Source organism: Hemiscyllium ocellatum, chromosome 16 (genome assembly GCF_020745735.1).
Source record: "Hemiscyllium ocellatum isolate sHemOce1 chromosome 16, sHemOce1.pat.X.cur, whole genome shotgun sequence".
Classification (NCBI taxonomy): Eukaryota; Metazoa; Chordata; class Chondrichthyes; order Orectolobiformes; family Hemiscylliidae; genus Hemiscyllium; species Hemiscyllium ocellatum.
In genome coordinates this window covers 33,223,330-33,239,325 of record NC_083416.1, presented here as the reverse complement: position 1 = coordinate 33,239,325, position 15,996 = coordinate 33,223,330, and the positions used below count along the sequence as shown (strand labels likewise).

At 43.4% G+C, this 15,996-nt stretch overlaps 1 protein-coding gene across 2 annotated transcripts in view; it reads left to right on the top strand.

Annotated features, from left to right (window-relative positions):
- The first annotated feature begins 499 nt into the window (after window positions 1–499).
- Window positions 500–15,996, top strand: part of htr4 (5-hydroxytryptamine receptor 4) — a 205,173-nt gene continuing 189,676 nt past the window's right edge. For both annotated transcript variants that reach the window (XM_060836766.1, XM_060836767.1), the window contains exon 1: window positions 500–651. The gene's annotated coding sequence lies outside the window, so the exon portion shown is untranslated. The remainder of the gene's footprint in view (window positions 652–15,996) is intronic.

The following is a 15,996-nucleotide window of genomic DNA, read 5'->3' as shown; positions in this document are numbered from 1 at the left end:
ATGTTGGGAGTCTGGTCTGTGAAGGATTTTCCGAGTGGAGTCTGTCAAAGAATCGACAGGAGGTGTCTAGCTGGGCAAGTGAGAGCCTGGGACCGACGCAGCACTAGGCTGCCTCTGCCTTTTGACAGATAATACTCTACTCTTCCCTTTCATGGCGCATTTCAACGTTGTTCAGAAAACCCAGAGACGGTTTAATATTGCCTCTGATTCTAACCAGGCTGCGAGATGTAGCTGAGGCAGGAAGGGGGAGGCTCTGCTCATTATCGGGATTTGCTTTTGTTTTGCTTTGATATGTGACCGTTCCACCACAACAACTCCGGATCTGCACACCCATTTAACGTCTTTTAAATGCGCACACTTGTTCATTCAAAAGTGACTTCAGCTTCCTAGGAAGTCCCGTCGGTTAGCCCCAGCCGAGCGAGATGTGACTGACACGACCACAACATTCACGTCACTGCACTCGGATCTTCAAATCCCATACTTGAGGAAAGAAGCCCGAAGTCTCGACAAGTGAAGGGTTTGTAATATAAACAGCAAGCTTCACCCTAACCCCTGCCAATCCTTCGGAGGAGCTTCCGAGATGAAGGCAGCAAGCATTTTTCAACTGTGCGTAACACTGTCATTGAGACGTACTTGCATCGGACTGAAATGGTAAGAGCTTCCCCTTGTATTTGTGGCGAAGTTACACTGATCACGCCAGAGCAATGTTATGCCCCTCTCCCACAATGGTCAATCAACAGAAAAGGAAAATCTAATTCAGTTTCTTCTCACTATGCTGAAGAGAATTACTTGCGACTGAAGGAATGTTATTTAAGTCTCGACGTAACCGCTTATTTTCTTGACTTTTTGTACATTTTAAAACCCAACGTTTATAATCTAAATAGATCCTATAAATTGCATGTAATCTGATTCTATTTTGGACATCATAGCTGGTTTGCATGGATATAAGTGCTCCATTCACTTAAGGATGGGGGTGAGTGGGGGAATGAGATGAACATAGTCGTTGCAGCCTTAAGACAACAGAGAAAAAACATGTTGGGTCAGCTGGCAAAACAAAATTTGGGACCAGTTTGTGTAAACTTTAAGACGCCGCTCGGTTTGAATGTTATCATACCGCTGATGAACCCAAATCAGAGTGGTCACTTAACGCTGAAAGATGAGTAAACATTAGTTGCAGTTTATAATTAAAGTCGACAGAGAGAGCAAACATACCCTTCCGTATTTCCAATCTGATGAAGTGAAGTGGGTGCACTCAATCTGCTCAGTGATCCTTCAACTCCCATCCAGTACCGCGCACCTCACCTTCAGGCTCATCGTCAAATCGCTGGAAGTTCTGTCAACAAACAAGTAGTCATTGCTGGAGAAACTCAACGGCTCTGCGGAGAAAAAGCTGAGTTAACGTTCCGAAGGCTTACTTTTCCCAGTTTATCCGAACTTTTTCCGGTTCTGAAGAAGGGTCGGCGGACCCGAAACGTTAACTTTGCTTCTTCCCCACAGAGGCTGCCAGACCTGCTGAGTTTCTGTGTTTGCTTCAGATTTCCAGTTTTCGCAATGATTTGTTTTTATTTGAAAATTCTTTCAAAACGGGAACTCGTCGGTTTGGGGATTTGTCATCTCATTCTGAGATGCATGTGTTGCTGAAACTGTGTGCAATAAAGAGAAATGCCTTTTTTTTGTGGAGTAAGTCCTCCCAGGTACCGTCCAGCCCTTGAGTCATTGATTTTTAACAGGCTGAAATCAATCATTTAAGTTAGTGTTAGATATCAACCGCGCCATTAGTGAGATTAGATTTCACAACAGTTTCCTCTGAAGAACTTTGCTATCATCTTTCCGGGATGTAAAAATAACTGTGCTTCCATTACCACGGTGTTAGATTGTGGCCTCAACCGCTCTTCCCGGCAATTTCCTCCCAGTTCTAGACTGTCTTCTGCGAGAGACTTGTTCGGTCAGCCCTGGGACCAGAACCTCCTCATTGACTCGGTTTATCGAGGAGTTTAGGCAGAAGTGAGGACTGCAGATGCTGGAAATCTAGAGTTTAGATGCTATTCCCGAGGAAGGGCTTTTGCCCGAAACGTCGATTTTCCTGGTCCTCGGATGCTGCCTGACCTGCTGTGCTTTTCCAGCATCACTCTGATCTCAACTTATCGAGGAATTTGCTTGCTTCGACATTTTACCTAACTTCATTGTATATTGCGTGCAGAAATTGGTGTACCAAAATCAGAGGTTATTTTGCTCATAAATTGCCTCTCAGAAAATCCAGTAGTAGAACATAATATTCTAGTCTCTAATTCCTTGAAGGTTAGCTCACATTGAGATGGTATTTCAGAGGTTGGGTTCGGTTGGTTTGGGTGGGCAGGAGGTCTATTCTGTAGTTAATGGGAAAGACCTATTCCATGGTAACCGATCATTCATTGGGGGGTATGTTTTGCTGCAGAAAGAGAATCTTATCGGGAAATCTGTTTCGAAATTCATTACGTTCCAAGCAGCTTTACCTCAGGTTGCCAGAAAGTGCTCAAACAACAATGCAAGTCCCCAAGGCAGTAACCTGCAACAGCGAAATCCATTTTTTTAAAGGAAGGACATCAGAATAGCAATCTCTCCAGAAAAGAAAGCGCGAACTAGTTGCTAATTTGGCCTTTTATATGGGAAGGTGTGTGTTTGGGGAGCGGGGGAAGCCACAGGAAAGCACTGAATTTTTAGAGTTGTGTGGTGGAGTCCTCCTTTAAATGCACCAGGAGAAACAAATGGCGGGCACTTGCTATACAAATCTGGGTCACTATACCGAAACCTGATGTAAACTCCAAATACTCTCTCAGTCTTATTCCTGGACAGTCGCGTCGCCTATTCCCTACATTACAACCGGGATTATGCCTCCGAAGTCATTAACTCACTTATACTTGTGCGCGATCCATTCTCAAAAGCCTAGCAATCTCTAATAAATCCGGCTCTTACCAAAATGAAAGGGAGTGCGATATAGTGAGTATAATAATGCAGAGACATTTGTGGCATTAAAGTTGAAATCAATACATTCGGAGAAAGTGAGGACTGCAGATGCTGGAGATTAGAGCTGAAAATGTGTTGCTGGAAAAGCGCAGCAGGTCAGGCAGCATCCAAGGAGCAGGAGAATCGACGTTTCGAGCATGAGGGCTAATGCCAGAGACATCGATTCTCCTGCTCCTTGGATGCTGCCTGACCTGCTGCGCTTTTCCAGCAACACATTTTCAAATCAATACATTCGGCTCAACTCTGAGATAATGATTGTCCCATTCAGCAGAGTTCATGACCTCGCTATTCGTATCAGGAGTTATCAGTTCAATCATTGCCCCGGTTGAGTACGATGTTTGAGGTTATTGAGGATCTAAATGAGCATTTCTTCACGTCGCAGTCTGTAAAATGAAAGGTATCCAGGAGATAGCATTTCGGTATTGTTAGGTTCCAGTGGGCGGATGTGACGGGGAGTGGGAAGCACGACATTTGACAAGTGTTTGACAGAAAAGCAGTCGAAGGACTCTATTTAATTTCTGAAAATATGAAACTTCGAACGGGGAATTTTTTTCTTAAAAAAGAAACCAAGTGCTGTTGATTTCTGTTGAATTCTCACCCGCCAAGATGAGTTGTCAAGGGGACGAGACGATCGGTGAATTTGGCAAAAGTGAGGACTGCAGATGCTGGAAACCAGAGTTTAGATCAGAATGGTGCTGGAAAAGCACAGCAGGTCAGGCAGCATCTGAGGAGCAGGCAAATCGACGTTTCGGCCAAAAACCCTTCATCAGGAATGGAGCCTCTCGGGTGGAGAGATAGCCTTCATTTCTGAGGAAGGGCTTTTGCCCGAAATGTCGATTTTCCTGCTCCTCGGTCGGTGAATTTGGTTGATTTTAGAGTGTGCGAACACATTCAAAATGTGTAGCACTAATGATTTAACCTCAATCACATCTACAGCGAGTGGCAAATTAAAGCCATACCGTACATGTTTTGATTTCTGCAATATCAAGGGCACATACACGCGAATCTAATCTGCCCTAGTGTGTACAGAGGAGATCAATTCGGTATTGAGTTTTGTGATTTCATTTGGGACTGTAGTAATGTAAAGAAACCATTCCTTGGCTCGCCGTTCCCGCTTTCAACCACTCCCCCCCCCGGGATTTACCATTCAAAGGTCCTCATTATTCCAATAGATTAGGCAACTTTTATATTTTCATGACTTCTGTCAGGGACTCATTTTCCATTTTGAATGCTGTCATTGATATAATTCTATCCTCTTGTATCTGGAAAGTAGCTTATTTAATCTCTACGAGCTACAAGAGTACAACAACTATTAGAGCAGCCTCAGGCAATTGTCTGTGTAGAGAAGATAAAAACAATGACTGCAGATGCTGGAAACCAGATTCTGGATTAGTGGTGCTGGAAGAGCACAGCAGTTCAGGCAGCATCCGTGGAGCAGCAAAATCGACGTTTCGGGCAAAAGCCCTTCATCAGGAATAAAGGCAGAGAGCCTGAAGCGTGGAGAGATAAGCTAGAGGAGGGTGGGGGTGGGGGTGGGGAGAAAGTAGTATGGAGTACAATAGGTGAGTGGGGGAGGGGATGAAGGTGATAGGTCAGGGAGGAGGGTGGAGTGGATAGGTGGAAAGGAAGATAGGCAGGTAGGACAAGTCATGGGGACAGTGCTGAGCTGGAAGTTTGGAACTCAGGTGAGGTGGGGGAAGGGGAAATGAGGAAACTGTTGAAGTCCACATTGATGCCCTGGGGTTGAAGTGTTCCGAGGTGGAAGATGAGGCGTTCTTCCTCCAAGCATCTGGTGGTGAGGGAGTGGCAGTGAAGGAGGCCCAGGACCTCCATGTCCTCGACAGAGTGGGAGGGGGAGCTGAAATGTTGGGCCACGGGTCGGTGTGGTTGATTGATGCGGGTGTCTCAGAGATGTTCCCTAAAGTGCTCTGCTAGAAGGCATCCAGTCTCCCCAATGTAGAGGAGACGGCATCGGGAGCAACGGATACAATAAATTATATTAGTGGACGTGCAGATAAAACTTTGATGGATGTAGAAGGCTCCTTTAGGGCCTTGGATGGAGGTGAGGGAGGAGGTGTGGGTGCAGGTTTTGCTGTTCCTGCAGTGGCAGGGGAAAGTGCCAGGATGGGAGGGTGGGTTGTCGGGGGAGATGGACTTGACCAGGTAGTCACGGAGGGAACGGTCTTTCCGGAAGGCGGAAAGGGGAGGGGAGGGAAATTTTTCGCTGGTGGTGGGGTCGTTTTGGAGGTGGCGGAAATGTCGGCGAATGATTTGGTTTATGTGAAGGTTGGTAGGGTGAAAAGTGAGCACCAGGGGGGTTCTGTCCTTGTTACGGTTGGAGGGGGGGGTCTGAGGATGAAGGTGCGGGATGTAGACGAGATGCGTTGGAGGGCATCTATAACCATGTGGGAAGGGAAATGTCAGTCTCTAAAGAAGGAGGCCTTCTGGTGTGTTCTGTTGTGGAACTGGTCCTTCTGGGAGCAGATACGGCAGAGGCGGAGAAATTGGGAATATGGCATGGCATTTTTGCAAGAGGTAGGGTGGGAAGTGGTGTAATCCAATGTAGAGTGTCTGCGTGGGTTTGCTCCGGGCGCTCCGGATTCCTCCCACAGTCCAAAGATGTGCAAGATAGGTGAATTGGCCATGCTAAATTGCTCATAGTATTAGGTGCATTAGTCGGGGATAAATGTAGGGTCTGGGTGGGTTACTCTTAGGTGTGGACTTGTTGGGCCGAAGGACCTGTTTCCATACTGTAGCAAATCTAATCTAAAATGATGTCTGGGTCAGCTTGCCCATTTTGAAAGAAATTCTGGTGACATAATGACCAATATCAACAGTTTGCTTCCATTGGGTTCTGAAGTTTGACCTCTTTATGAACTCAATCACATTGTGTTTAATGATTTCCTTTCATGGAACCCTAACATAAATATTAGGATGCAGGAAGGCCTTATTAGAACTTTTATTTGGAAACATTTGGATCATAATTTAGACATTCACTTTCTTTGTTGTGGAACAGTTCAGGCAAACCCAATTTCTTCAAACCTTAAGTTGGGCTTTTCCAATTCTATTGTCCTCAAACTCAAAAAGTGTACAAAGTTAAAAATCACACAACATCAGGTTATAGTGCAACAGGTTTAATTGGAGGCACTAGCTTTCAGGGGGCCGCTCCTTCATCAGGTGGTTGTCACCTGATAAGCAGTACTGGGAAAGCTAGTGCTTCCAATTAAACCTGTTGCACTATAACCTGGTGTTGTGTGATTTTTGACCTTGTACACCCCAGTCCAGCATCAGCATTTCCAAATCAAAAATTGTATTTACACAAGTGACACAGTTTTGATCATGCAAACAAATATGCATTCTGCCTTAAATGTCTCAATGTATGCACATAAGCATGAATATGTATGCCCTTAAGGTCTTAGGATGGAGTTCAAATGTAGCTTCTCTACTTTTACAGAGGTATTGCTTTAAATGCAGCAAGTAAGAATGGGAACAGGCATCCTGGACTGAAATACACCATACTAGTGAAAACTTGATAGTGAGTTTTCCTCCAGTACTGCTAACTACCACTAAGTTGAATTAATACTGGTTGGTCTGCCTTTCTGTGTGTGCAATAGAAATAACAATAATCCTATGAAGACAAGTGCCTGCACTTGGGGCGCATTCTCCAACCACAGCCACATGAAAATTTTGTCTTACAGACAAATTGACTCCTGCATAAATGTAAATCTTTTCCTTAGGTATATACGTTTATGTACATAGGTGCCACTTTTATTCACTTGTGGGAAGTGGACATCGCTGGCTAGCAACCAGTTATTGCCTGTCCCTTATTGCCCTTGAGAAGGGGTTGGTGAGCTGCCTTCTTGAACTGTTGCACTCCCTCTGCTATAGGTTGACCCACAATGTCCTTAGGGAGCAATTCTAGCAACAGTGAAGTAATGGCTGTTCATTTTCAATTCAGAATGGTGAGTGGCTTGGACAGGAACTTGCCGATGGTGGTGTTTCCAAGTATCTGTTGCCTTGGCCATTCTGTATGATAATGGTTTTGGGTTTGGAAGATGCTGTCTAGGTATTTTGGATGAATTCCTACAGTGCATCCCGCAGATAGTTACACACTGCAACTACTAAGCATCAGTTGTAGGTCAAATGGGTGCTTGTGGATGTGAAGCTAATCAAGCAGGTTGCTTTGTCCTGGATGGTGTCAAGCTTACGGAGTGTTGTTACAGCTGAATCCATGCAGGAAAATAAGGAGTATTACATCACACTCCTGACTTGTGTCTTGTAAGTGGTGGACAGGCTTTGCGGAGTCAGGAAGTGAGTTACTCATCGCTGTGTTCCTAGCCTCTGAGCTCTTCTTGTAGCCGTTGTATTTATATGGCAGTTTAGATTCTGTTCAATGGTAACCTCCAGGTAGTTGACAGTGGAGGATTCAGCAATGATAATCATTGAATTTCAAGGGGCAGTGTTTACATTGTCTCTTACTGGAGATGGTCATTACCTGGCATTTGTGCGGCATGAATGTAACTTGCCATTTGTCAGCCCATGCCTGGATGTTGTAAGATATTGATGCAGTTGAACATAGACTGCTTCAGTATCTGAGGAGTCAAGAATGGTACAGCCACTGGCAAACATCCCCACCTATCATAGAGTGATAGACTCATGCAGAATGGAAACAGACCCTTCAGTCCAACCAGTCCATGCCAACCATAATTCTAAACTAAAGTAGTCTCACCTGCCTGCTCCTGGCCAATATCTCTCTAAACCTTTCCTATTCATGGACTTATCCAAATGTCTTTTAAACATTATAATTGTACCCATATCCACCATTTCCTCAGGAAGTTCATTCCACACACGAACCATCCTCGGGGTTAAAAAAATTGCTCCTTATGCTTATGAAGGAGAGACACTTGTTGATGCAGTAACTGAGAATGGTTGGGCCTAGGACACCACCTTGAGGAGCTCTGTAATTCTGGTATTAGCTCATCACTAATTCTGGAAGGACATGGAGCTGTGAAACTGAACAGTTAATTTATGATTTGTCTGAAATCAGCTCCTTTAATAACTATTTAAAAATCTATGTTTGCCAACAAATTACTTGACCTGAGTGTTTACAGCAAGAATGTGAGAAACTGTATAGAAAACCAACGGATTACTAAATAAAAAGTGTCAACACTCCTTCCCTGCAATGTACACTCTTGAACATCTAAGAATGAGTTGAGAGTGGGTACTGGCAATTTTCCTCATTTCCTCTCCCCCCACCTTATCCCAGTTCCAACTTGCCAACTCGGCACCACCCTCATGACCTGTCCTACCTGCCCAATTTCCTTCCCACCTATCCACTGCACCCATCCCTCTGACCTACCAACATTACCCCACCTCTATCTACTTATCGCACTCTCAGCTTCCTTCCCCCCAGCTCCACCCCCCCTCCCATTTATCTCTCCACCCCCTCAGCTCATAAGCCTCATTCTTGATGAAGGTCTTTTGCCCAAAACTTCAATTCTCCAGCTCCTCGGATGCTGCTTGACCTGCTGAGCTATTCTAGCACCCCACTCTCGACTCTGCGGTCCTCACTTTCTTCTAGTTGATTTTAACCCACCTAAGAATGAGTCCATGCTTACCAATGAGCCAAAGCTAGCTCGCAGTTCCTTTTAAGTCAACATCGATGACACGTGGATTCATTACTTTAACATTTCATTGGAATTCGTGTACATATTTCGCACTGATCTGATGAGAACAAGTACTTTCCAAAAAAGTGGACTAGTTTTAAGGGTGATGACTTAACATAAAAATAGAGCACTGTATTCTTGTTAAGAATGTCATTGTCAGAATTGGATGAATCAGAATATGCAATTGGACATTTCAGTATCATATAAAATTATCTAAAGACAATTAACACAGACAAGAAATTCTGTTGATGTGATAAAGACATTTTTCTCACAGGCAGTAAAACAATTATTCACAAATATCCTTAGTTTTCTGATTTTATGAAGCTCAGGTTGAAATCATAAGCATGACACAATGATCACATTCCATCACATGAATCAAATCAAGTCTGGGTCAATCTGTGCTTCAGAAGTATCCCTATATGGGCATGAAGATGTTTATACGTAAATGTCATTCTTCAGCATCATTATATTGGATGGCATTTCTACAGTAAACAATAGAGTTGCATGTTTCATCTGTGGATTCTTTGCACTATTGAGAGTTTAATAAAGGATATGCAATGGACAGCTTTTAAATAGTCTGGCAAAGCTTTTAGACAGAGCTCTTCTGTAAAACATGGAGCAATAAAATTTACAGAAACCAGACAGCAAACTGTAGAGTGTCAAGTCAAATGAATCTGCAGTTTATCCTGGAACTGGCTGTTGTGTTCTTTAACATCTCAATGGGAAATATCATGATTTAATGTGAAAGATGAGTTTATCTGAACGTTAATAAAATTCTAGTCAAAATGCTCATAGATCTACATAATAACAAGAAAATGCAATAACACAGAAAACTTTTCATCAAGAATTGAAATCCCTTCCATAACAATTACAAATTAGACAGTTGTAAGCAGTATATTTATGGCATGGAGCGGGAACTATTAAGAAGGAAAATAATCCATACATTTTCCAAATACATTCTTTAAAAAGTGTGCGTGGGAATTTAAATCATGTGGAATCAGTGAACTCAATGAATTGTGAAGGGGGACATTACAATTTTAGTAATGTCCAGTCTAGAAGTATATATAATTCTCTCAAAAGTTACAGTCCAGGAGTAATACAATTGTATTCCACTTTAGGAAGAGTTTTCAGTTTTAACCCTAATTTGTGAATTTTCAACCTCCGGCATCTACTTTATGGAAAATAGCAAAGAGAAGCCAAACTGACAAAGTCTATGGGAGAACAATTATGTTCTGAATTTAGTTTGAAAATATAGTAAGAGAAGATTTCCCCAGTACATAGTAAACAAGATTTATAATTTGTTTTGGAATTTTGCTATAACTGTAATGTTGAGAGAATCTAACTCATCGTTAACAGGAAGTAGAGAGTGGTTTACTTTGTACCTGGTCAGGCAGTATCTAATCACTTTTGCTAACACTAAAACTCAAAAGTAGAAACCGTCACATCCTCAGGTGTAACATAACTCACCTTGCAATATGCAAAAAAAAGTTCAAATTAATACTATTTATTTAATGATTTTTTTTATTGTGTATAACCTGTCAATGGATCCTTTATGTCACGGAAAATTGGACATTATCTGGTATTCCTGAAATAATATAGCTGTTTTTTAGGTTACTGCCTGAGTTGGCAGGGGTTTGACAGGGAGGAGGGTTGAACCTGATACAACGTTAATTAATTTGCTATGTTCTGATACACAGTTCTGACAGAAAGAGAGGTCAGATACTTTGCAGAAAACGTAGCACATACTGGGATAGACAAATATGTTTTTTTAAAGAGTTGCTGCCTACTGTTTAATGATGTGTGAAAAAAAGTGACCACTTCATTTCTTTTATCTTCTGAAGCAATTAATAATACTTTCCAGGGGAAAGAACTCACATTGTTTCCCTTTCATCAATCAGGATCAGAGGTGGTAAAATGAAGAGGTTAAGGACAAGGGAGTGTTGGGAGAGCTAAAATGAGCTGTGCAAAGTGCAGAGGTGAGACAGAAAACAAATTTTAGTTTGCAGCAATAGTTAATTAAAATTTGCTAAACTAAAAATCAGATTATTTAATCTGGAAAATCATGACAGGGTGCCGGCTAGCAATTTATAAATCATATATTGGAACATCTGTGATGCAAGCCGTCTGACTGAGTCATAGAAAATTGCTACTTAACTGACTCAACATGATAGATGATTCTTGCAAGAAATTCACCATTTTGGTCTGTGAAACTAGAAACAAAATAGAGATTGGCTGGATTTAGTCCAGCTGCTATTCTATCCACAAGATTTCCCCTATTAAATTTAGAGGCAAATATTCAGATGGCATTGCACAAAGGAGTAAAGGGCATTTATTCACACAGAGAGACATTGCCAATACTCCCAACTCTAAAATAGGGAAATTTCTGGTGAGAGTAACAATCACCTTGTCCAAATAAAAGCAAAAAACTATGGAAGTCTGAAATAAAAGCAAAAATTGATGGAGAAACTCAGCAGGTCTGCGGCACCAGCAGTGACAGAAACAGAGTTAATGTTTCTAATCAACAGCAATTGTTTCGAACAAATATAATTGTTTGTCAAATGCAATGGTTTTTAAGAACTAATTTCAGGTGGATATGGAATTGATTCTTAGAATATTGGCCTGGCTTCAGAAAAGGAAGATAATGTCAAGCAACATTACAGAAGGAGATTCTCCTAGTTGAACAACTGCCTTAACTATATCAATTCCTTGTCAATGGGGATCAAGCTAGAGTTTGTATGGAACAAAATTCTATTCCATGATGATGTTCCATGAATTTAAGGGCTACTTTCTTCACTGCCATTGTCTCTAAGGTAGCGCTAGAAAATGACGGAGGATTTCACACCTGCCTACCAGACAAAGCATCTGGATGGATACATGGTAAAGAAGGGCTGAGAAAGAAATGGGCCAAATGCTGGCAAATCTGACTAGATCAATTTAGAATATCTGGTTGGCATGGATAAGTTGGGATGAAGGGTCTGTTTCCATGCTGTACATCTCTATAACTCGATGACGATACTTTGCCCCTTTGCTGCCTCCAGATTACAGAGAGTGACAATACACAGAATTACTGGACATCTAGTCTATTGATTTTAATTCCTGGATCCACCACTTGAAAGATGGCAGTAATGGAGGAAGGATTTTATATAGTGTACACCCACGCAGTTCTTCCTCAATAGCATCGGAGTCGGTGCTGGAAAAGCACAGCCGGTCAGGCAGCATCCGAAGAGCAGGAGAATCGATGTTTCGAATGAGGCCATGGCCAAAGGGGGCTGAGAGATAAATGGGAGGGGGTGGGGCTAGGAATGCAATAGGTAGATGAAGGTGAGGGGGGTGATGGTGATAGGTCAGAGAGGAGGGTGGAGTGGATAGGTGGGAAGGAAGATGGACAGATAGGACAATCCAAGAAGGCGTGCTGAGTTGAAAGGTTGGAACCGGGATAAGGTGGGGGGACTGGAAATGAGGAAACTGGTGCATTCAACTTTGATCCGTGTGGATGGAGGGTCTGAACGCAGAAAATGAGGCGTTCATCCTTCAGGCGTCGGGTGGATAGAGGTTAGTGGTGTTGGCGGACTTGCATATCCTTGGCCGACTGGGAGGGGGAGTTAAAGTGTTCGGCCACAGGGCAGTGGGGTTGTTCAGTGCATGTGTCCCAGAGATGTTCTCTGAAACACACGTCCTGGGCCTCCTCCACCGCCAAACCCTAGCCACCCGATGCCTGTAGGAAGAACACCTCATTTTGTGCCTTGCGACCCTCCAACCACATGACATCAATGTTGATTTCACCAGTTTCCTCGGTTTCCCTCCCCCACCTTATCCCAGATCCAACCTTCAACTCGGCACCACCCTCTTGGACTGTCCTACCTATTCATCTTCCTTCCCACCTATCTGCCCCACCCTCCTCTCCAACTTATCACCATCATCGCCCCAACCTTCATCTACCTATCACATTCTCACCTACCTTGCCCCCAGCCCAATTCCACCCCTCCATTTATCTGTCAGCCCCCTTGGGCCACTCCCTCAATCCTGATGAAAAGCTCATGCTTGAAACATCAACTTTCCCATTCCTCAGATGCTGCCTGACCAGCTGTGCTTTTCCAGCACCACACATTTTGATCTGATCTCCAGCATCTACAGTACTCACTTTCCCCAATGGCATGCCTGTTGAAAAGCTAGGTCTCAACCATGGCCATGGTTTGAACATGTCTTTTAATCTCCAGGGCACTTCTGCTATTTGTGCCCCATTTCTGACTCATCTGCCACCACAACAATGCCCTCTCAGAAACATTCATAGAATTTACCTCTTCATCATTTGATGGTTATGATATTTTTGGACCCCATTTTATATTCCAAATAGCTCTTCACTTTGGACAAGGTATATTATGGCAGAGATCCATTGGTGGGGTATTATGCTGGCAGATTTGTAACGAGACGATTTTGGCTCATTAATGTCCTTCAGGGAAGGAAATCTGCCATCCTGACTTCGCCTGGCCTATGTGACTGCAGACCCACAGCAATGTGGTTGACCTTCAACTGTCCTCTGAAATGGTCCAGCAAGTGACTCAGTTGTATCAATTACTATGAAGTCTCAAGAAATAAATTAAACTGGATGAACCACCCAGAATTGACCAAGACACCAGAGTAGACAATGGCACAAATAGCCCTATCGACCTTGCAAAGTCCTCCTTATGAACATCTGGGAGCTAGTGCCAAAATTGGGAGAGCTGTTTCACAATAGCAATAGCCTGGTATAGTTATAATTATGGAGTCAAACTTACAGACAATGTCGCAGACACACCAACCCTATCCTTAGATATGTCCTGTCTCACCGGCAGGACGGACCAGGCAGAGGTGGCAGCACAATAATATTCAGTCCGAGTTCTGGGCATCCTTAACATTAACTCCTGACCCCATGAAGTCTCATGGCTTCAGGTTAAACATGGACATGAAAATCTCCTGCTGATTACCATGTACTCCTCCTTGCTGAACAATATTTGGAAGAAACACTGACAGAAAATGTACTCTGGAGGGAAGGATTTCAATGTCTACCCAGGATAGCTTGGCAGCAATACTACTGATCAAGCCGATAGGGTCCTAAAGGACATAGGTGTTAGACTGGATCTGCAGCAGGTGGTAAGGGGACCAACAAGAGGGAAAAACCTGCTCAACCTTATCGTTCCCAACTTGCCAGCTGCAGATGCATCCGTCCATGACACTATTTGTAAGTGTCACCACCTCAGAGTCCTTGTGGAGACAAAGTCCCACCTTCACATTGAGGATACGCTCTATCACGTTGTGTGGCACTTCAAACAGATCTAGTAACTCAAGTTTGGGCATCCATGAGGCGCTGTAGACTATCAACAGCAGCAGAATTTTACTCCAGCACAATCTGCAACCTCGTGGCCTGGCATACCCCCCACATAACCATCATTATTAAGCTAGGGGATTAACCCAGGTTTCTTGGAGAGTGCAGGAGGGTATTGCAGGAACAACACCAGGTATAATTAAAAATAAGGTGTCAACCTGGTGAAGCTACCAATAACAACTTGCATGCCAAACACCATAAGCAGAAAGTGATAAACAGATCTAAACAATCCCACAATCAACAGATCAGCTCTAAGCTCTGCAGTCATGCCATATCCAATTGGGAATAGTGGTGAACAAGTAAACAGCTCGCTAGGGAAGGAGACCCCACAAATATCCCCATTCTCAATGTATCAGCGCAAAAGGTAAGGCTGAAACATTCACAGCAATCTTCAGTCAGATGTACCAAGTGGATGATCCATCTTGGCCTCCTTCAGTGGTCCTGAGCATCAAAGGTACCAGCATCAGCCAATTCAATTCACTCCATGTGATATCAAGAAATGGTTGAAGCACTGGATACTTCAAAGATGACATTCCAGCAATAGTACTGAAGACTTGTGCTCCAGAACATGTTGCTGCCGAAGTCAAACTGTTCCAATACAATTATAAACTGGCTTGTATCCAACCATGTGGAAAATTGCCTAGCTATGTTCTGTACAGAGAAAGGAAGACAAATCCAACATTGGCAGCCCATCAGTCTACTATCAATCATTAGTAATGTGATGGAAGAAGGGCAGGATTTACATATTCAGCGGTAGGGAAGTGCTGTTAACCCATGTGACCTGGGGGTGCAGGTACATAGTTCCTTGAAGGTGGCATTATAGGTAGACATGGTGGTGAAGGGTTTTGGCAAATTTGCCTTCATCAGTCAGAGCATTGGGTACAGGAGGTGGGATGTCATGTTGCGGATGTCCAAGGCATTTATAAGGCTACATTTGGATGTTATTAAACTGGAAAGGGTGCAAAAATGATTTACAGGGATCTGCCCAAGACTGGAGAGTTTGAGTTATAAGGAGAGGCTGGGATTTTATTCCCTGGAGCGAAGGAGGGGAGTGCTGACCTTACAGAGGTTTACAAAACGCTTAGGGGCATAGATAAAGTGAGTAGCCAAGGTCTTTTCCCCAAGATAAGTGAGTCCAAAACTAGAGAGTACAGGCATAAGATGATAGAGGAAGATTTAAAAGGGACCTCAGAGGCAAGCTATTCACACACAGGGTCACGCACATATGGAATGAGCTACTAGAGAAAGTGAATGAGGTGAGTGGAGTCATAGAGTCATGGAGCAATACAACATGGAAACAGACCATTTGCTCCAACTCGTCCATGCCAACCTGATATCCTAACCTAATCTAGTCCCACCTGCTGACACCTAGCCTATATCCCTCGAAACCCTTTCCTATTCACATATCCATCCAGATGCCTTTTAAATGTTGCAATTGTACCAGCCTCCACCTTTTCCTCTGGCAGCTCATTCCATACACGTACCACCCTCTGTGTGAAAACATTGCCCCTTGGATCCCTTTTATATCTTTCCCCTCTCACCCTAAACCTATGCCCTCTAGTTCTGGACTCCCCAACCCCAGGGAAAAGACCTTGTCTATTTACCGTGTCAATGCCCCTCATGATTTTATAAACCTCCATAAGGTCACTCCTCAGCCTCTGACACACCAGAGGAAAACAGCCCTAGCCTATTCAACCTCTCCCTATATCTCAAACCTTCCAACCCTGGCAATATCCTTGTAAATCTTTTCTGAACCCTTTCAAGTTTCACAACATCCTTCCTATAGGAGGGAGACCAGAATTGCACACAATATTCCAAATGTGGCCTAACCAATGTCCTGTATAGCTGCAACATAACCTTCCAACTCCTATACTCAATGCTCTGACCAATAAAGGAAAGCACACTAAACACTTTCTTCGCTATCTTATCTATCTGTGACTCCACTTTCAAGGAGCTATGAACATG